Below are 22838 nucleotides of genomic sequence, written 5' to 3'. Positions count from 1 at the left end.
TCTTGTTTTAGACTAAAAAAGTGTATTAGTGGTTCTAAAACCTCCATATTCTATTCCATTTTGAGTACCTCACTCACATTAGCCTATTTTCCATATATTGTACACTATTTGAAGCATCATTCTTAATTTTTTATTTAACAACATTCGAGTTGAAAAATGAAATATTATTTTGACCACCCCTGTTTACAAAAATAAGGAGACACAGAGATTCTACATTGTATATACAAAGCATTGGAGTCAGGAAATGCAGGAAAATATTCAACACAGAATAGATCCCCTAAGTCCATAACCCTCATTCTTTCTTAATAAGACTTGCAAATTTTCTACCTTTACTCTTATAACATTTACAGATTGGATAAAAAATTCAGGATACATTTAGTGTTTTATATATAGCTTTAGAAGTGATGCAAACCAATAAAATTGATTTCAGACATGTCTCAGGTTAAAAAATATGTGAAGTAAGTTTATGTGAAGTTGAAAATGTTTAAAATATGTCAGGGAATCTGGTTGTTACCATTGCTATTAATGATAGGAAAACAAAGAGTAAAAGAGCTAAAAAATGTCCCTTAAGAGACCAAAATGATAAGGAGATGTAATAATTGATCCAGTTCAAAGGATTTACAATCCTGTAAGAGAATGTAATACTTCAGCATAATAATGATTCCCTAGTGCACAAAAGATATATTATATTTTACCCAGTAAATGCAATAGCCTTATGGTCTTAGTAAATCTCGTTTTTTCACTGAGATGGGATTGAGTTATCTTCTAAATTTCACTAAGTCTTTAAACTCATGTGAACATTCTAGTGGCCCATAGTTTGCAAATATTTTTTATCACAAAGATGTTTAGAAACTTGTACATTTTCATGAAAAATTCTGACCAGTAGCTCAGATAGATGAATACTTATGTTCAGGCAGCCTCATCTTTGAATCTGAAGAAGAAAACCTGAGATTCAGGTTCTGCCCTAGAAGCCAGGACCACAGTGATAAATCACCATTATAAGCAGAAAAAAACGTTTTCTCTTCCAAAGAGGCTAAGTTTTAAAATTTTATTTGTTAGTAAGTAATCTGTCTATTTACCAACTTGAGATATAATTAACAGAGATAATATACATGTCATACAACTTGTCATTTTTCCCAAAATAATAGTTCAAAATGATCTAATACAATATCTAATGAATATGTCCATCACTTGTAGGCCTACTCCTGTGTTTTTAATATGTGAGCGCACATATAGTGAGAAGATAAACTTAAAATGGATCCTCCGCAATTTCCAATTACAAAATGTGGTATTGGTTACTATGGTTAAGAGGTGTTTATTAGTTGCGTTAAATAACTGTGTGTAAAATTGAACCCTCTTATGCCTTGGCAAAAATTAAATCACCAGATCTTTCTCTCTCACTGTTTATGGTAATAATTTATGCTTTGCTTTGGTGAATGATATTTTTGAAGCTAACACATCTAGGAGAAATCATGAAGTGTTTGTTTGCTTGTTTCTTTTATCATTGTCATGCTTTTTGATTTCTGTTTCAAGTCCTATTTTTTAAATATTTTTGCAAAAATTAAGAGAACTAGAAATACAATTGATGCAATGGTAATGTTCAAGTAAACCAGGCAGAAGAGTCTTCTGAGAAAAAAAATTGAGATAATTCACAGTTAGAAAATGCAAGGAGTGCAGGGTTTTAAACAACAGACCTCTCTCTGCAGACACAAGTTGCATTTTTCTACAGTTTCATGTTTTGCTGTAACATGGGGGACCTAATTAGCCTTCTAAGAATCACATAGAAGCAACTTTTACACATACACCATCACTAGATTATGGTCAGTCTCAGTGTTTAGTTATGACTGCTATGTGGCCATCTGCCATTCACTTCTCTACAACACTGCCATGTCCCCTAAAGTGTGTACCTATCTTGTATTTTCTTCATACTTCGTGGGGTTCACTGATTCCCTGCTTGAAAAAAGGATTTGTCTTAAGTTTGACCTTCTGTGATGCTATGACCATCAATCACTTTTTCTGTGATGTTGTGGCAATGCTCAAGCTCTCCTGCACCAGCACTTATGCCACCAAAATAGAGATTCTCGTTGGAGGGACGAAAGACATCATTTTGTTCAGTACTATCATCATTATCTCTTATGTGTTCATTGTTTTCAGTATCCTCAAGATAAAATCTACTGAGGGTAGATCCAAAGCGTTTACTACCTGCAGCTCCCACATAACTGCTGTACCTCTGTTTTTCAGATTCTGTGCATTTATGTATCTCAAACCTTCCACTCCTGCGTCTCTGGATGAGGAGGATCTCTGTGATTTACACCATTGTGGTTCCTATGATGAACCCTTTAATCTACAGCTTGAGGAACACAGATGTCAAAGCTGCCCTAGGAAAATCCCTCTGCAAGACAATCAGTTGACCAGAAATCCCATGGCTCTTTGCTTTCAAAAGAATGGCATTGAGGTATTCTTTGCTTCAGTTAACATATTTTCAATGTAAACTTATCTCCTTCTAGTCTTTCTTTAGCTCAAGGCTAGCACTCTACCACTTGAGCCACAGCGCGGATTCGGGCTTTTTCTGTTTATGTGGTACTGAGGAATGGAGCCCAGGACTTCATAGATGCTAGGCAAGCACTCTACCACTAAGCCACATTCCCAGCCGCCATGAGTACATTTCTCATTGAACACTGTTTTCTCTTCCCTCATTTGTCTCCCACTTTCTCTTGTTTCTGACTCCCTGCTCCCCAAATTTTAAAGTTCATTTCAAACATAGGATTTTGTGCATATCGCTGTTGCATTAGTTCACCCTCTGTCCTTTTTTTCACTATTTTATTATTTCCCTTCCCTAAATCAGATAAATGCAGCTCTATAAGACACAGGGCAACAGATTCAAAAACAGTGACTACAGGGGATAAATCAAAGGGGGAAAAGGAAGAAGAAAGAGAATGACATGCTGCACATTAAACAAAGAGCTTTTGTTTTCATATCTTGAAGTTCATTTTGATTATCATCATTTTATATGGTCCTATATACGTAGCTATTGATTTATTGTGATCCTCTGATAGGACTATCCTGGACATATACTAATGGTTACAAATGAGGGGAACCATCAAGCCTGTGTTTCTTTTGGTCTGGCTTACTTCACGTAATATGATTTTCTTTGGTTATCTTGCTTCTTTTGTAATGTTAATAAGTACAAATACATAAAGAAAAACTGAAAGCAAATTTTGAGACTCAAAATTTTGTATAAATAGTATTTTTCCAGGGTGGGAATCACATAAAGTTGCATTGGGTAAGGTATTAATACAACCACAGTAAAATATTTAAATTGTTTTCTCATGAAGCATAAACAATATTCATAGAAATCACGTTCTTAAAAACTCTTTATTGGATTATCTTTTATTCTATATCAGAGATAAATGCATTAGAAACTATGATTAGAGCCAGTGAAATAGTAACAGGCTGTTTCCATAAGTTTTTAATGATTAAGGATTGTTACATAAACCACAGAGTCTCCCAACTTCTCTGATAGTAGCAAACACCTAGCCATTTGACTGGCAGTGTATGAGAATATCTCATGAACAATGAATTAAACAAATATAGTATTCTGACCAAAAAAGGGTCACCTGAAAGGAATAGTAAGCACATTTTAGGCAATTTGTGCAAAGTCATTTTCTCTGAAAGACACAGTGTTGTAATCCTTTGTTTGTCCGCTCAAAGGATAGGTAATATCCTATAGTCTTCTAAAAAACGTATTGCTACAATCTAGGATCACACACTGAGTGTTTCTTTCAAATTCTCGTTAATCTTTCATCTGAGATAACAGGATCTACCATCTAAAGCTCCATAAAAGAAATAACCTAGAAGACCTCAGAAAATAGCCTTGCTTTAATTATTCCCAGGCTATCATGCCCTCAGAATAGTTATTTAATGCTACACAAATTAAGCCTTATCCCATGCTGGGATAGTCCATGAGACCCTGTGATCCCAATAATGGTTTTAGAGTCTTTCTAGTCACAAATAAACATAGTTTTGTGCTTGAAAATTTCCCTCTTTTCTTTCTAAACTCCTACTTTAATTGCAGTGGCCACTCATTATTTTATTCCCCAAAATGGGTTTTGTTTCTCATACTAGTTCTCCAAAAATGAGTCTCCCCCTTTGGTTCTATCTATTCTCCCCAAATTACTTGTGCATGGCCATTATGTAATATTGATTTTATAAACAGTTTTATGGCAATAAAGTATATTACATACCTCCATAAAATAAATACAAATTGAGATTGAAATACTGCTCTTAAATTCTATAATTTCATGGAGCATTAGAGACCTCATTGGCTTTGTATATCTTACTGTTCTGGTTTAGTATTTTATTTTATAACATATTATTTAATATATTTAAAAATAGACTCATATATATTTAATATATTGCTAGACTCCTTTTGTCTTCTAATCATACTCTATGATTTAGAAACATCTGAAAACACTTCAATGTTTTTGTTTTAGAATCTCCGTACTGGCTGGGAATATGGCCTAGTGGCAAAGTACCTGACTCATATACATGAAGCCCTTGGTTTGATTCATCAGTACCACATATATAGAAAACAGCCAGAGGTGGCACTGTGCCTCAAGTGGTCGAGTGCTAGCCTTGAGCAAAAGGAAGCCAGGGATAGTGCTCAGGTCCTCAGGACTGGCAAAAACAGAAACAAACAAACTAAAACTCCATACTACTTGAATGAATCATAGCTCAACTGTTTGGAATCAACAGGCCATCACTTTTACAACAGAAGGAATATTGTTTTATCTTTTCTTTTAATTTAAATTGATTTATTTATCATCAAAGTAATGTACAGAGAGGTTAAAAAGCCAACCAAAGCGATATTTGCATATTATCTAGACAAAATACAATTAATAGTTAACAACAGAATATTTTTGCATGTTTCATATTTAGTGAGATATAATAAAGTATTTCAGAAGACAATAAATAAATAAAAGTACTATAACTTAATCTTGGACATTTCATTACAAAACTAAAGTTAACCCATTGTAGGTGACTTACAATTTTAATCATAGCTACTCAGGAAACTGGGATCCCAGAATCACAGTTTAAAGCTAGCTCAAGTAGGGAAATTCATTGCACACTCTTTGTCTAATTAAGCACCAAAATGTGAGAAATGGAGCTCTGTGGCTCAAGTGATATACTGCCAATGTTTAGTGAAAATGTGGAGAAATATATAGCTAAGCTACATTCACACATATGTGTGTGTGTAGTTAAATGTGGTCAATTCTTTTTCAATGGATGGTGAAAAGCCAAGAGTAAAGATAAATTGCATATGCTTTTCCAAGTGGAAATAAGAAATGAGAAAAAATAGAACAAGCCTAATGTAAGAAACAATTTAATCCAGAAGGTATTTGATAATAGACAGCAAAGATCATTTTACTTCATAATAAAATCCAAAATAAAAAGAAAAAAATCTTACATTTATTATGTAAATATATATCACACAGACACACATACACACAGACACACACACACACACACACACACACACACACACACATATATATATATATATATAATGGGTGAAATAAAGCATAGTACTGATTAAATTTACAAAATATCTTATAGGATATTCAAGTCATCATCAGCATAATAAGAAACAATAGTATTTCCAATTCAACTATAACAACAAGAGATAAACTCTATCTCTGTAACCACATACACAGGGAGATATTTCCTGATAAAAATTCTTTCCAAATCAGTTTCCTCAACACTGAATTGACATCTTTGTTCATAAAAATGAAGATTAAAAAGGTTCATCATGGGAATTACAGTGGTATAAAGCAAGAAGAGACTTTTTTCTCTAATTTATTGAGCCAGGAGAAGTTGTATTGAATACACAAATTATCCTGTTCCAAAGAACAGGGAGACAGCAACTACATGGGAGCTGCAGGTGTTGAAGGCTTTGGATCTACCTTTAGAGAAGATGATGTGGAAGATGCTGGGATGATGACAACAAAGGAATGTTGGTACTGACCACAGTGAAAATCACCAGTGCTTTGACATAGGTGCTGCTGCAGGATGTCTTTAGCAAGGGAGCATGTCACAGAAAGAGTCAATTCAGAGGCTTAAAATAAGTTACAGAGAGCTATTTGTTCTCTAGAAGAGGGTCTCATTAATAAATGGCTATAAAAAAGAAAAGAGAAAGGAAAAATGGCTATAAGGAACTTCAAGAAATTCTAGCAGCCTATTTGATACTTATTGCATGAGCAAGTGTCTTTGCCTTTATCATTTGGACTCTTTTTCAAGTGCTGATGTGAAAAGTGGACCTTGCAGTAGTAGCAGGTGACACACAGGATCTGTCTGGTTTATTGCAGTGAGGTTTTAGAGATTTGGGTTTTGTAATTCCACTGTGCTCAGCAATCAGTTTATAATCTTATTACTAGGTTTATATCTATGTTTAATTATAGCTTAGTTGGTGGGACTCTGTACACATGAATTACCTGCTAGAACCCTAAATCTCTGTTTGGTCAGAGAGAGTGTAGGTTGTTCCTTGATCTCATTCTGCCATCTTCTGGGTCAATTCCTCTCTTCTACTCCTTTCTTACAGTCAATGAATGCTGTTGGTGGTGAATTGAGCATATCAGAATCAACCTATCATTGGGCCTTGAGTGTTTTATTAATTCAGCGATTCTAGCTCTTATTCATAGAATTTCCTGCATTTCCGTTATGTGATTGCTGACAGATTAATTACTAATTACTGCCATTATGTTACTTGTTCTCCAGTTTTATTGAAGCTTCTCCCATTCTCTCTCTTCTTAGAGACTTCAGTGGTTACTGAATTTATACTTGTGTTTTGACTTGTGGGTTAAAATTTCATTTGGCTATGGCAGGTTATGTGACAATTCAGAGGCTTAAAATAGGTTACGTTGAGCTATTTTGGAATGATGATGAGGATGAAAAGAAGAGAATGCACATATAATTAATAGAGGGCTATGGAATAAGTTCCTAAGTAAATGTACAGAAATGTTATAATGAACTATTTTCATTTAATTTTTTTTTTTTTTTTTTTTTGCCAGTCCTGGGCCTTGGACTCAGGGCCTGAGCACTGTCCCTGGCTTCTTCCCACTCAAGGCTAGCACTCTGCCACTTGAGCCACAGCGCCGCTTCTGGCCGTTTTCTGTATATGTGGTGCTGGGGAATCGAACCTAGGGCCTCGTGTATCCGAGGCAGGCACTCTTGCCACTAGGCTATATCCCCAGCCCCTTCATTTAATTTTTAATTAAACCTTTTCATTTAAACTTTAACGAAAATATTGAAACACAAGTGAAACAGCAATGGCATTATATTCCTCCTATCATTTGTAATATTGTATTTCCAATTTTACATTGTTCAATAGCAATTACTAGACATCCTTATATTAATAATTTTCCATTTATAAAAATTATGTATATGATTTTGCTACCACTTTTACAATATTACAACAGTCTCAGCTTGCTAAGTTACTCTTATTTGTAAGTATTATACCTTCTTATAATAGTCTTTTAGACTAAAAGACTTACTTTAGTGTTCCTTGTAGAATAAGCTCAGTGGAGACCTCTCTCTTTACTATGCTTGTCTGAATATGTCTTTTTCCTTTTATTCTTTATCCTTAACTTCTGAAGTATGTCTTTGATTTTGCTACATAAATAAGGATATTATTTCCTTACACAATATTTAAACTCTTGTTCTGATTGATTCTGCAGGAAGAACTGTTACCTGTTATGGGTCTGTGATGAGACCTTACTATAAAAATTTCCTCAAATGACACTTTGCTTCTCAAAGATGCTCTTAAATTGAAGATTTGTTAGTTATTTGGGATGCCCTATAGCCACATTGTATCAACTGGCTGACTCAAACACAAGATGAAGAAAAACTTCACCACAGGATGGGAAATAATGAAGCAACACTGGGAATCATGAGTACCCTACTAAGAAAATCTCCCTCTTAGAGAACAGCATCTGGCTGGCAACCTCTTTCCCCAGTAAGAAGTGCATCATTTTTGGAATATGGCAAAGAGACCACCCAAGCACCTGGCTGGAAACACATGGATTAGAGAATTCATCTTTTCGCTAGGATTTAGGAGCTACAAACAAGCCTTAACAACCTAGCTATTTCTCAGTTGTTCTGAGAGTGGGAATCTGGGTAACAACCACACTCCCATATTAGGAAGGCTTCAGAATTAAATTGTGTCCCAGTTTTCTGCACTCAAACTGTAGAGAACCAAACATACAAACATCACAGTCATCTCCTATCTATGAACTAAGTGACTCCACCAGTGCTACCTTGACCATGACTACAAGGACAGCTCCAAATCTGAGAAACAAAAGCAGAAACTCCACTAAGTACTGTATAAAAATTAAGAAACCTTGTCGTAACATCAGTGGATGTAGAGTTGCATCAAATGGCTCACCTTCTGATTTCTAATTGCAGTGGCCCACTTATCTACAAGAAAGACTTTGGGGATAAATATTACTATCTGTAGTCTGTAGCATGCAAAAAATTTTACTAACCATACCATAGTTCTCTTCATATCTGTAGGTAACAAAAATATCCATTGGCTGAAACTATAATACTCAATGTGTCTATATTAGCAGAGAGAGAGAGAGAGAGAGAGAGAGAGAGAGAGAGAGAGAAGGAGATGTGAGAGAGTGAGAGAGAGAGAGATCAGAGCATGGATACTGTCCTTTAGCTATTTTTGCTTAAGTCCAGCACTCTGCCAACTTGAGCCACAGCTCCACTTCCAGCTTTTGGCTGGATAATTGGAGATAAAAGTCTTACAGATGTTCATGCCCAGGCTGGCTTGAAATCTCTATCCTCAGATATCATTCTCAAGTAGTTAGGATTACGATCATGAGCCACCAGCCTACAATAAGAACGTTTAATCAGTGTCCTCAAATTTAAGTGTTACCAAAGAAAACTTCTCAGAGCACTAGCTTGTGGGGAAAGAAATATTCCTGCAGCCTTTTAGTACAAAACTCATGCTACTGACTGAAGTGTTTGTAATCACTTTATCCTCTGCAGTACAGCTGGGATTAAGAAGATACAGGTATTCTGGAATCAAGTGAACAAACTGCATCCCTGGAAAGAAGAAGCTACATGGAAGGAAACCAAAGTCCTCTCTTATGAGCAGGCAGAAAATTACTCAACAGTTGATGCAAAATAAAATCATGAAATGGAGCTGTTTCAGGTGCAATAGGGTTGGGCAGTCAGGGTACAGAAGACAAAGAATATTGATGTGCACACCCAAGTTCCCTGGGCTATTGTCCATCCTGAGAACAAAAACAGTTCATGAACATAAAATACTGAGTCACTTACAGCTTGTTTTCTTGTTGCCTAGAAGCATCACTGTTACTTCGATCAGGTCCCAAAGTGTAGAGACAGAAAAACCCAGCAATCATCTCATCTCCATCCATGTGTGCTCAGTGCTTCACTGTGGAAATGCAGCTAGTGCCAGCCACACCTGCCAGGGAGAGGAAACTGGAGAAGAAGTAGTGTGAAAGTTAAAGGGCACATCCCTGAAACATTTGCCAAGCTGAAATTCTCGCTGGAAGATATGCCCATAGGTTAGGTGTATATAGTCTTTGTATGTGTGTCTTTTTATTCACAGGTGTACACTATAGGCCTCCTTCTTTCATTGAAGCTTTTTGTGAGTACTTAAGAAGAATGTGTAACACTCTTCCCTGGGATTCTTCATCTGAAATTTTGAATCCAGGAGAAAAAACATGGATTGGAAAATGTTTGCAGACTCTCCTTCTTAATTTCAGGTGCCATGATTCTCCCTAAGATGACAGATAGTGAGGCCCCAGAGATGAAGTTACTTGGATATATTTGGTCCAATATCTGTGTTAAGAAACTATTTGCCTGAAAGCCATTTGGGATGATGAAATTGGATTGCTTCAGAGGATGCCATGTCAAGGGCCACAGAGTAATGCCCAGTAAACAATGTATGTTAGTGAGATGTCAGCCAGTCATTATGACATCACACACAGAAGATTTCTTCACACACCCAATGCCCTTAACAGCTACAGAGCATCACTGGTTGATCCAAGCAGGTTTCAAGTGCAGAGGCCTCTACGAATGCATCCCTTCAGCATTGTCCAACAAAATAATAATAATAAGTCAAGGTCAATGCAGAAGTTGATTTGCACCTTTGCATTCTTATCTTTCAGCTTCAAAATGTTCATTTTTACTCAACACAACATGCTAACATAGCTCAAGATTGTTTCCCCATGATGCACTGGTCTGTGAACATGTGGTAATGGAGAGAACACTTCTCTATCACAAGGCTCAATGGACACCAAAATCAACTCTGTTTTTTGCTTGTCAAAATATAGAACGAAATTCCATGCACAGATCTCAAAGGCCCTGGAGAAGAGAGCTAATTCAGAGCACTGAAGGTATTCTGCATAAGGCTCCAGTGTTGGATGTACACTATACTGATCATCATGCACTCGGTATCTGAAATTATGCATCACAGTATAAATGAAGGACTAAACAGCATATGTACTGTAAAATAGCAGGAGGGGAAAAAAAACTTCCTAATGATGTTGCCACTCATCTATTATACTTGCATACTCATTATATTATACAGGATTTTATTGCTTATTTTTTAAGTTCTTAGTAGCACATGATATCTGTCCAAAGGGTTTATTTAGACACATTATGCATATGCATGCAGTGGAACTTAATCTCACAAATTAGTGGCACTGATTCATATCATAAATATATTTATAGATTTATGAGGGACTTACAGACTGATTTCCATCATGGATGGATAAAATTATCATGAACCCCATTAGATAGAAGTCTTCAACCCATACTAGAATCAGAGTTTTGCATTTTTATGTACTTTATTTCATAAGTTTGAAGATTGCTTTAAATTTTTACTCTCAGTTCTACTTTCTTAGGATATGTTTTCATCACATTCATTCAATTTACACTCACTGAGATTCTTGAATATGTGGTTTATATCTTTTGCACGCTTTGGAATACTCATCAGTTTATAGATACAATCTTTTCAAATACTGTATTTTCTCCATCTGGTCTTCCCCAATAGACAAATTGCACAAATATTTGATCATTTAAAAAATAATAGATATTTGATCTATTATTTTCTTCTGATTTTTGGTGGCACTGAGGTGTGAGTTTAGAGCCTCATGGTCCCTAGAAATTGCTCAATCCTTCAAGCTATATGCTTACCACTTTTGCATTTAGTTTTATTTTCAGATGAAATCTAGCTCTCTTGTGGAGGCAGATTTCAGGTCCCACTTCAGGTTAGTGAGTATCTGGGAATAAAGATGTGTATTACCATGTCCAACCTCTGTACTTTTAATTTTTTTCTCAGTGATATACTTGATGTATTTATTTTATCTGCTTTTAAATTTAGGCTCATTTTATATTACCTGAATTTCATATACAAGAAAGTTTACACAGTTCTTTCTACAAATTACATTTCTCTGCTTAAATTATTTTCATTAACTTGCATTTTGTACACATTTTCATATTGTTTCCTTTATTTAAAATAGCTATTTCATTGTTTTGGTAATTCCAATCCTTGGGATATGTATAGCTCTACTACTGTTTTCTTAATTATATTCCACATTTACCTATTTATATGGCATTGTAAATTTACTCTGATCCTGGGGTTCAAAGACCTCTGGAAGCTGAAATAGAAATGTTTTCTCCAGATAAAACACATTTCTAGAATTTTAGGCAGGAAGACAGAAGGAATACTCACATATTCTCATCGTAGATGGAGTTGGAATGGAGACTGGGTTATCATTTTAGGTTGGTCCAACTCTCATCTGGTCCATGGTGTATTGAGGATGAGCCCAGCAGTATTCACTTCGTACTTACCCACTTCTGACTTGAGTTCTACTCATCAACAGAAGACTGACACGCTCATTCCAGATGTCCAACTTTGAGGGTTGTAAATGTCAAAGCAGATGCAGGATTCACATCAAAACTGCTCTGAGACAAGAACTTTCTAACTATGGAGACGTTACCTAAGAGGGTTCTAAGAGGCGGTTGTGGGAAGCAGTGAATGCTGATGTCATAATGGTTACTACCTTCCCTTAGCTGCTTTCAGCAACCACTCTATACCTTCACCATGGTGTTCTCAGCTCAAATTATATAAATATCTGCTATGTCATTCCATATTACTCTTTTTCTGATAACAGTATGATAAAGAAATCACAGTAGATTGAAGATAGTTGAAGTAACAAGTGAGGCTATTTTAATAAAATTATTCTACCTGAAACTATACTGTATTCATAACCCAACATTATAATCTCTTTACAGAAAGTGGCCAGAAAGAAACCTTCTCCTCTAGCCAAGATGAAAGACGTGGAAAAACCTCTGGGAACGTTAGAAAATGAAGCAAACAATCAGGAAGATAAAGGAGAATAACAAGAACTGTAACAATGGCATCAATGGAAATGGTAGTCTGAATTTGGAGTTATAATGGTGGGGTGCTTTACTTATTTTAGTCATAACTGTCCTCTGAAATGGCTAATAATAGAACAGATCCCACAACTTTTCTAAAATATTGAAATATAGACCTGAAAACAGATATTTATCCTCTGTTTATAAGGAATCAGACATTTGTCAAGGTAAAAATTCATCTAGACCCATCGCCACCATATCACATTTTAAGGATGAAGGCCAGGGGCATGTAATTACTTTACACTATTTGACTAATCTGGAGACAAAACCCATAATCATTAAAATGTGATTTTGGAAATGATGATGAATATGTTGCATGAAATGACAACTTATTTATATTCCTAATGTGAATCATTCTATTTGCTAGCATTGGCTCTCTTATAGCTTCTTAGGAATGAAGTGTGCAAGCCAGGTGCTCATAATTTGCATTTATAATCCTAGCTACCCATGAAGGGGAGAACTAAAGACAAAAGTTCAAGGAATATTGGGTAAGGAAAGTCCACAAAAGTCTTCAACCACCGAAAATCCAGAAGTGGAGTGGTGGCTCAGGAGGTAGAGCACCAGAAGGATTAACAAAAAATGTTAAGGTGCAAAATTTAGATCTTAATTGCAAGCACTTGTACTGGCACCCAAAAATGAATTTTACTATTTTTAAATGAGAGATAATAGTTGTATTATCAAAGCAGTTTCTCTGAAAGCAACCTTGAAAGAACTTAGAACTGAACACCTGATGTTAATTCTGAGTTAGTGTCTACCAATTACAATGGCAAAAATATTGAAAGGAGTTTACATATTCTAATGACAAAGAAAAGCATAGCATTCAAAAGAACCACTCATTTTCCAACAATAATCCGTTAACTAGAGTGATGGAAAATAAAGTTCTCCACATTACATGTGACTGTTAATAAAATGTTCAAGCTTTTCCCATTAGATTTTTCACTTTTTAAAAACTCGAACTGCTCACTGGCCATAAAAGAAATGCAAATCAAAACAACATTGAGATTTCATCTCACCGCAGTAAGAATGTCCTATATCAAGAAAACTAACAATAACAACTGTTGGAGGGGACGTGTCCAAATGGGAACCCTACTTCATTGTTGGTGGGAATGTAAACTGGTTCAGCCACTCTGGCAAGCAATATGGAGATTCCTCAGAAGGCTAAACATAGAGCTCCCCTATGACCCAGCAGCCCCACTTTTGGGTATCTATCCAAAAGACCACAAACATAATCACACTAAAGCCACAGCACAAAAATGTTCATCGCAGCACAATTTGTCATAGCTAGAATCTGGAACCAACCCAGATGCCCCTTAGTAGATGAGTGGATCAGGAAAATGTGGTACATATACACAATGGAATTTTATGCCTCTATCAGAAAGAATGACATTGCCCCATTTGTAAGGAAATGGAAGGACTTGGAAAAACTTATATTAAGTGAAGTGAGGCAGACTCAAAGAAACATGGACTATATGGTCTCCCTTATAGGGAATAATTAGCACAGGTTTAGGCAAGTCACAGCAGAGGATCACAGGAGCCCAATAGCTATACCCTTATGAACACATAAAATAATGGTAAGTGAAATGAACTCCATGTCATGGAAATGATTGTTATATCACAGTTGTAAATACTTTCAACGTGCCATATGTAACTGTAGCCTCTATTATTGATGATATTCCTGTATCACCTTCCTGTGGTCGTACCTACACCATCTCTGTATCTTATCTGAGTATATTGGAAACCGTGTATACTGGTATTAGAACCAGGAAATTGGAAGGGAATACCAAAATTGAGAGACACAGGGTAAAAAAAGACAAACAACTACAAAAGCAATACTTACAAACTGTTTGATGAAAATGAACTGAACACCTGAACAACTCATGGGGGGGGGGGAGAGGAAAGGGGAAGAGGGAAGGGGGTGGGGGGAATGAGGGACGAGGTAACAGTACAAGAAATGTATCCACTGCCTAATGTATGAAACTGTAACCTCTCTGTAATTCAGTTTGATAATAAAAATATATTTTAAAAAAGAACAAGAAATGTACTCACTGCCATACATATGAAACTGTATCCCCTGTGTACTTCACTTTGACAATAAAGGAAAAAATAAATAAAAATAGACTACCAAAAAAAAAAAAAAAAAAAAAAAAAAAAAACCTCGAACTGCTAAGTAATTGTAGAAAGAGTTTACAATTCCAGAAGTGTGTTGGGAATACAATGCTTCTTGGAAAAATGTCACCCTTCCTTTATTCATGAACATTTTCCCCTCCCATCCCTAGCTACAAGTTACATAGTTTACATTGAATACAATGAACTGCTCACCCTTGTACTCTACGTATCTCTGCCTTCCTCTGGCCCCTCAACATGTTTCCATTTCCACATATCCATTATGTTTAACTGAACTTCAGATTTTCAGATGAGATATGCTTTTGGTTTCATCCCACAAGTATAACAACCTCTAGTCAGTTTGTGTGTAAATGCATCAAACCCTGTATTTGTTAACATATTTCATTGCATTCTAGATCTGACTTCCACTTTTGAGAGCAAACGTGCACTATTTTTTCCTCAGCCTCGCTTGCCTCACTACATGAAAAATTTTAGGTCCATCACTTTTCTTGCAATTGATCTATTATTCTCTGTAATGAATATGTAAAATTTCATTGTGAATATGTACCTTGATGCAGATATTGTGGAGCATTTGGGCTGTTTCCACAACTTGGTTATTGTGAATTCAGATATAGCATTTCTTTAAAAACTATACAAATACAAACACCTCCTGTTCTTCCAGCCTTAAGTGGAGAAAGATAAAGGACTATACCCTGGCCTTGAGTTCAAGCCTCCCTAGTTGCACATAAAGTAAAAATTAAGAGAATGACCATATTGAAAAAAGACACATGCTCCAATGCCAAATGCAACTCAGTTTTAAAGAGTGTCAAAGATAAAAATCATTTTTGGTACTTCTTGATAGTTTGATCAAGATCTCATAGGACCTTATCTTGGTTCTGGTTGAACAAAGAGAAGAATCTCATATTTTGACCATGTGCCTCTATTGTCATCTTCCCACCACCTCCAAGAATATAACTTATAGACTTAAAGTGTCTTCAGGAGTTAGAACTTTTCCCCAGGCAGGAAAACCCATTGCGCCCTTCAGTTTAGCACAAAAACAAATCAAAACACACAAAAAAACTGTAGTGTCAAGTGATAGACACTTGAACAAAAATGCCCAGGAACAGTGTTCATGCTTTGAGTTCAAACCAATTTTGCCTGAATATGCTTTGATGTCAACTTCCCGAGTACCTAGGATTACAGATAGGAAACACTGACAAGTAAAATATTTTTTTATGTAATATACACAAATAAATATTAACAACTAGATGCAAATATGTTTGATTTGCAACACCTGGAGAAAGGAGAACCATCAGAAACAACATAAATGTACCTGTTGTGTTCCTCTCTAATTTGACTTTCCGATTCTATGTCAATTTTTGGTCCACAGGACAGAAGATCAACATATGATTTTCCTCTCAAGGCAGACATCTTCATTATATTTCGTCCTGGAGTTGTCAGGTTCAGATGGAATCAAACTGCTCTTATGAGGGTCAATATTCCTTGATCGGATTCAAGGGTTCTACCTATCCTCTTCCCCTGAGAGAATTGGCATGAGTATATCATCAGAGGGGCCAAGGACATCTAAATCTATTGACATAACCTGTTCCAGAGAAGACAAGGGTATGGGTAAATATGTAAAAAAAATCTTAGTTTATTTGTAAAGCATTTATTTCTTTTTAAATTACTTTGTTGCTGTTTTAGAGGTGATATTCAGTGGGGTTACCTTTACATGAGTCAGATAATAAGTACATTCCCTTTCCTTTGACTTAGTATCATCTGTTCCTTCACGTGCTCCCATTACCCCCCTTCCCATCGCCGCCCACACGTTGCCTGGTTTACGTTCATCAATTTCCAGTGCAGCCGGTGGTCTGTGCTGCACTTTTTTCCACCTGTTTTACACTAATTCTGTACCTTCCTATCAGCTTTCCTCAGAAGTGCACCGGTACACACCATATATCAGGTAAAGGATACAGTGTCTTCTGAAAACACAAAGACAAATTTAAAAAAATTCCCTTGTTTCCTTAACTTTGGATTTCATTTTCTTCTGTATATTATTTTATAGAAATATGAAGAGGCTCTTGAATGTTACAGCCTGGTGGTTATCTCCTAAGACTATCCTCTTTTGGTCTTTGTGCATATGGGTGTCTAAAATCCTGTATACTTTGTCATATCCCACTGCAATTTAAATATAACTCTGCGTCTCAGGTACAACACGTGCCAATTTTCTCTCTGATCTTGGCTTATCTCACTCAACATGAACTGCTCTAGTTCCATCCGTTTTCCTATGAATGCCATTATTTTCTCCTTTCTGTTGGCTGTATAAAAATCTCTTGAACATAGGTATAATTCATTTATTGTTGGGCAGTTGTGTTTTTTATCTTGTTATTATGGCTTTATAGTAGAGCTTGAAATTTGTTATTTTGATAATATCTGTAATTGTTTCTTTTGCCTCAAATTGCTTTGCCTATTTTATCTCTTTTGTTGTTCCATGTGTTTTTTCAGCCCAGTGGGCTGTGGGGTAGGAAATAGGTTTGAAGCCTTTTAGTTCTGAAGTCTTGCTACTAACACAGGTTGTTTGTCATAACATCACTTCTTCATCCATGGTGAGAGCTGGGATGGTGAAGATTCAGGGACGTGGACATAAAGTACAGAGCTTACCAGACATGGAAAGGAACAGCTATGTGAAAGGAAACCAGAGTCCTATCTGACTAGCACACAGGAAATTACTCAACAACAGTTACAGGATAAAATAAGTAAACTGAGCTCTTTCCGGTGCACTAGGGAAGGGAGGTTAGGTTAGAGAAGACAGACAGCATTCGTGTGTGCATCTAGAGTTCCCTCAGCTGTTGCCCAGCCTGAGAACGAAACAGGAAATGGAAATACAATGTGTTACTTACAGCATGTTCTCTTTGTAGTAGGAAGCATCACTGTTACTGTGATCTGTTCCCAAGGTGTAGAGACAGAAAAACCCAGCAATCATCATATCGCCAACCATGACTGCTAGCTGCTTTGTCTTGGAAAAGCACCTAGTGCCGGCCAAGGACCTGACAAGGAGGAGAAGGTGGAGAAGAAGGACCATGAAAATGAAAGGGCACATACCTGAAGCATCTACCAACCTGAAATTCTCTCTGGAAGTGAGGTCCACAGTGTCTGGTATGTATATTCGTATATTTGTATAGGTGTACATGTACTTTTTATTGAGAGAGATATATACTGTTGTCCATCTTTCATTGTAGCGGCTTGTGAATCCCCAGGAACAATGTGTAAAGTACTTTCCTGGGGCTCTGCATCTGAGGCCTTGCATCCAAGAAAAAATTTTTTTTTGTAAAACATGCTTGCCATTCTCCTTCTTCATTGCAGGTACAGTGATTTCCTCTAAGGTCACAGATAGTGAGGCTTGGGATGATGTTATTTTTGATATATTTGATTCTACATCGGTGCCCAGAAAGTTTTTGCACGAAAGCTATTTGGGATGAGGCAACTGGATTGCATCAGATGGTGCATGGAAATGGCCAGAATACAATCTGCGCCAATGAGATATCAACCAAAGTTATTAGTACATTGTATCCACAGGGTCAGTTCACACACCCAATGTCCGTTACAGCCATCAGATATTACTAGTTGATTCAAGCAGGTATCAATAAGAATTCTCTGTGCACAGCCTCCACAAATGCACCCTGTTACTATTGCCCAAGGAAGCAGCAATGCTGCCATTTCTCTTCAAAAAGTCAAGGCCAATGCCACAATTGAGTTGACTGTTTCCATCCTGAACTTTTACCTTCCAACAGGTCATTTTTACTAAACTTTCTAACATAGAAAAGGTTACTTTCCTGATACACTTCTTTGAGAACATAGAGTAATTGATGAATTTCTTCTTAATTCTATGTTTTCCTCTTGTCAAAATATATTAAATCCAAATTCCATGGAGAGACTTTAATCACCCTGGAGAAGATACATCAGGGCAGTGAACGCACTCTGTGCATACCTGCAGTGTTGGATGTACATTATGTTATACTCGCCCATTACCATGCTGTGGCTATCACAGAAACACGAAGGACTTAACAGTACAAGAAATTTTAAAATGAAGGATGTAAAAACCAAACCTTTCTAATGAGATTGATACTGGTCTATTATACCTGTATATTCATTGCATTATACAGGATTATATCACTGAATTTAAAAATTCTTCGTAGCATATGTACAGAGGTCTTATTGAGATATATACATGTATGTATGCAATGGGCCTCAGCCTCACAAGGCAGTGATTAATACCATAAATATTTTTATAGTTTCTTATGGAAAATACATACAGATTTCCATAATTGATGAAATTAAATTCCCATGATTCGTGTGTAAGTATGCTCTTTCTCTTCATTCTTGGCAGAATTTGTTACTAGATAGTAAGCTAGTCGTTGTCACTAGAGTGAGATAAAATTCAGTGTCATTTGGCTTTGCATTTTCTTTATCCCAAAGAGGTTTAGTATATTTTTGTATACTTTTGTGAGCCATGTTTACTTCTGGTTTTGAGATATGTCTTTAAGTTTATTTTCCAATTAGTCAGTTGTCCAATTTATTCCTTAGGAGTTTAGGTTTCTGTGCTTCCAGCATATTCTGGTTATTAATCCCTTACCATGTGTTTAATATGCAAAATCTGTAGGCCATATATTGTCTGTTGGCTCTTTGCTTCATGTGCCAAAGGTTTTAGTTTGATATAATCCCCTTTGCCATTTCTTGCTTTTATTTGCTGCCTGTATAATAATTTTCATTGTTGTTGTTCTTTGTGCTGTAGTGCTTTTTCTTAAACTTTAGCTCTTTAATATTTTGGGGCTCATAAAACAAGGTAAAAAAAAACACCAAAGTCACTTGCAGCTTAACCCTTCCTGGACATAGTATTTAGGAGAAGATGGGTGCAAGTATGATCACAGAGAAAGAAACTCTGTGAGTGGAGCCATTCAATGAGTACATTCCTTGACCTCCTGCATCCTCATGTGATCTTTGCAGCCAGAGGGAACATAGCTCACTCATAAACCAGAAGAGACTCTGCAGCCAGCCTTTGCTTCCGGGACTCTGAGAAAAGCCTTTCAGTGGATGAATAGACAAATAAAATGTGGCCTATGTACACAATGGAATTCTACACTTCCATCACAAAGAAATATATTGTACCATTTGGGAGGAAATGGGAAGACTTTGAAAAAATATATATTAAGCAAAGTAAGCCAGACCCAAGTAAATCCCAGGTTTCATAGATTTCCTCATTTGTTGTAACTACAATATGCCTGTAAATTTACAATTAAACACACTCGATGGTAAAAGTCAAAAAAATTCACTTCAACATGATAAACAATACGGGATTTTAGATAAGAGGACCACAAAGGATCAATTGCTATGTGCATGAGATAAAGAAGACTTATTCCTGAAGAGAGTACCAGATTCCTTCTGGAAGGAACAGCCTTAACCTAGATATAGACAGAGCAACGATTCTGAAAGGAGAGACTAGCCACACAGGATTATCTGGGAAGGACCTGGTTGTCCTTACACATTACATCAAATAAGCATGTAATGGTATTGCTCCAGGCACTGAGCATAGACACATGCACACACACATACACACACACAAACTAGGCTAGGGCTCTCTCTCCATATGTATTTATATATAGAGAGATCAGTTGTGACAAAACAAACACACACACGCATAGAGAGAGAGAGAGAGAAAGAGAGAATATATGTATGTATATATATACACACATGCATAGGTGTATGTATATTTATCTATGGCTGGGGAAAGTAGAAAGCCATGTGGTTCAGGCAGAAAATAGTTTATTTGGGTGGGCCAAACTTCTGAGCTCTACTCTAGAGTAGGGCCTAGCACATAGCTGTCTGACTACTCATGGAGAGAGATTCCATAAGGGAAGGAAAGAAGGAGGCATGACTGAAGTGAATGAGGGAGTGACCTCAGAGGAGGAGGAAGTGATCTCAGAGCCTAGAGGACCTCCACTGTCATGCAGATGGGTGGTGACCTGTTACCTTGGCTACAGGTACTGATGGAAGATCAGGTACAGTCTTGAATGCAGAGAAAATAAAGTGGATGGGATCTATGTCTGGTTATAGATGTAGAGAAAACAAAAGGGCAATATTCCTGGATGGACCTAAAATGTGTGTATATATATGTGTGTGTGTGTGTGTGTGTATGTGTGTGTGCATATATATGCACACATATAAACATGTATATATACATATGTGTATATACTAAATATATGTACATCTATATACTATATATACTATAGCTATATAGGTAGATAGACTGATAGAGAAGGACACACACACACACACACACACACACACACACACACACACACACACACAGAACCAAATAGAAATAATCCTGTCCTCTGATAATTTTCTATGAGGCCAGCGTGCCTTGGACGTCCCTACATTTCTAACTCAGTTCAGCTTTTGGCCCAGCGATTTTAACAGTTATTTGGAGTGATTTTATTACAATTATTTCCTTGACTTTTTTTTCTAGAGACAGGGAGAATGAGGAGGAAAACAGCTAATTATCTACCTTTGAAATTGTGCCATGTTCTGAGGAGCCAGGTACAGTTACTTCCTTTTCTAAGCTAAAGAAGAGTCACTGCTTTCCATCCTCACTGGATTGTCTTTGAAATGTTTGAACTTGTCATTTTCCTTTTTGATCTCTTCCAGATTGTATTCTTCCCTGGGTCCGAGGCTCCACATTCTCTCCTCTATTCTAATGAGAGAATCAGCTATTTCCAAATAAAGGGCTGAAAGGGATAGTCTGGCTTTTCCCCCTATATATTGTTCACCATAATGCTTTGTGATTTATCCTCAAAATACTTCTTTAAAGCATCTGAGTAGATGTTACCATGTGATGTGGGGCTATATATCGTTAATCAAAAGAGGTCTTTTATAAGAAGCAAGTGTAAATCAGATCTTGTGATTCAAGAGACCCATAAAATGAAAAGTTTGAGGTGACCTAGTAGCAAAATAATCATGAGACATCAAGACTGTCAAGTACAGCATGGAATTATATTTTGTGCTTTTACATTGAATAAATAAAATGTTTCATTTTACACAGGGACATGGTAATATGTGTACATGAGATTTGGGATACTGTGTAAAGTCTCCACTAGAGCAATATTCACAAAACAATTTCATCAAAATCTCTGCATTTCCCTAATTTATTCCAATTCACCAACATAAATGAAATTTAAGTTGAAATAATTAAAAACAAAATTCCCCCCAAAAGTTGAATAAAATATATAGAAAACTCCCCTCTCTCTGAGTCATTAATTGCTTAGGAAATAAAAATAAAACAAGAATATTCTATTCATTTATTAAAGAAATATTGTATTTATACAAAGTTTGAAAAGCTTTTCTCATACTCATACAATACTGGCAGCTCACTGAGATTTAAAATTTAACAAAATAAAAGCTGTGCTATTGAAAATGCAGACATTGGACAGCTCTCTGTCACCTAGCAAAAAGAGTGTGATATTCTACTGGAACTAAATTAAAAGGTATGGCTGATCTATCATATTTAGCAGCACTTTGAGAAAGCAAAAAATCTTCTGGGATGTGGATAAAAACAGTAAGAAATAGCCAGGTACCCAGTGACTCATGCCTCCAAACCTATCTTCTCTCAGGAGACTGAGATTTGAGGATTTTGGTTCAAAGCCAGAATGGTCATAATAGTCTGTGGCACTGTTATTTCCAGTCAATCATCAAGAAGCCTGAAGCGGATTTCTGGCTCAAGTAGTAGAGTATTAGCCATGAGAAATTTTTTTTTAAAAAGCTCAGGGACAGTAAACAGGTGCTGAGTTCAAGCTGCAAGATTGACACTAAAACATTAAAGGATGAGCCCTATACACTTTGTCTCTAGGCATTCCAACAGAGTGAGACCAATGGAAGATATTCATAGGAGAGGAAGACAAAGGCACAATAGCTATGTGCATCCTATCATATAAAATGCTATTTACTGTAACGAATTCAAGTAAAGGGAAACAACGGTTTGTTTTTCATGGTTGTTAGTTTTGTTTTCATTCCCTTTGGTCTTGTTCGTTCATTTATTGTTTTTAGGTGTGTGAGTAGGGGCACAGAAATGGAGAGACCAAATGGAGGGTGAAAAAATGAAGCGTTGGTACTCGCTGGACACTGTGTTGAAAAGGAAGGATAAAAATTGTGGGTGGGGATGGGAATGAAAAACTGGGACAGAGAGATGCATGGGGTGACATTGTCCA

The 22838-nt window shown here is 36.4% G+C and overlaps 1 pseudogene; it reads right to left on the bottom strand.

Annotated features, from left to right (window-relative positions):
* Window positions 1-22838, bottom strand: part of LOC125367000 — a 48892-nt pseudogene that overhangs the window by 5212 nt on the left and 20842 nt on the right.

Source organism: Perognathus longimembris, chromosome 18 (genome assembly GCF_023159225.1).
Source record: "Perognathus longimembris pacificus isolate PPM17 chromosome 18, ASM2315922v1, whole genome shotgun sequence".
Taxonomy (NCBI): Eukaryota; Metazoa; Chordata; class Mammalia; order Rodentia; family Heteromyidae; genus Perognathus; species Perognathus longimembris.
The sequence above is the reverse complement of the archived record's forward strand: the minus strand, read 5'-3'. Positions and strand labels throughout refer to the sequence as shown.